At 42.6% G+C, this 829-nt stretch overlaps 1 protein-coding gene across 1 annotated transcript in view; it reads right to left on the bottom strand.

Moving 5' to 3' along the window:
- LOC108676213 overlaps positions 1-533 on the bottom strand; it is an 18,418-nt gene extending 17,885 nt beyond the window's left edge. The window contains exon 1 of the mRNA XM_018164266.2: positions 371-533. The gene's annotated coding sequence lies outside the window, so the exon portion shown is untranslated. The remainder of the gene's footprint in view (positions 1-370) is intronic.
- Between the last annotated feature and the right edge of the window lie 296 nt (positions 534-829).

Consider the following 829-nt stretch of genomic DNA (forward strand, 5'->3'; position numbering starts at 1 on the left):
TCATAGTGGCAAACCAGAGATTTTTAGAATCAGTTCATTTTTAATTTCCTCATTTACCTAAGATTTAAACCAATTTCTTATGTACGATAATGCTAGTATCCAGGATACTTTACTGGTCTACTTATAGGACTCAAAAATGAACTTGAGGGAGAGTCTAAAAAACTCTCTGCTTTGCCACTATGGCTGAGTATGACCATATGTATGGACGGTGGAGTCACTGGAGTTTGGACCCAGTCCCAGGGGTAGGATAGCGCACTACCCAATCCCATTTCCCAATGGAGACTAGTTTGGTGATTAACTCCTTACATAATGTAGGTAGGTAGCCTAAAATAAGGTAGGCCTAGTTGACCTGGAGTCCTTGACCACTCACCACTGACTGATTCAACTATAGGACTCAGGAAATATTTCCAGAAAAGCCACATGGAAGTTACATTTCAATAAAAAATTTTACATCAATAGCATCGAGCGAGCGACTAATCACTCGGCTAGCTACGCCACTCTGCTACTACGGCTAAGGTCAGATAGAAACTGCGAATTGTCCGATGTGACTCATGTGAGTTGATGTCGTCTCTCGTCAACAAGGGCACAATGCCTGTGTTCACAGCATACTAATGAAATATTGCGAAATGCGAATGATACACGCGTAAAGATTCTCAAGTCCCACTCAACGGTTAGAATAGAATAGAAGTGTCGGCGTTGAAGACATAGGCCCATGGCCTGTTGCCGATTCTTGAACTTTTCGTGACTTGATTCACAAGGGATCCGGCCTTTGGAACCCGATCTTTCCATAACTGACGATTGATTGAGATAGCTGCTGGACTTATTGCCT

The sequence above is a fragment of the Hyalella azteca genome, unplaced genomic scaffold (assembly GCF_000764305.2).
Source record: "Hyalella azteca isolate HAZT.00-mixed unplaced genomic scaffold, Hazt_2.0.2 contig5, whole genome shotgun sequence".
Lineage (NCBI taxonomy): Eukaryota > Metazoa > Arthropoda > Malacostraca > Amphipoda > Hyalellidae > Hyalella > Hyalella azteca.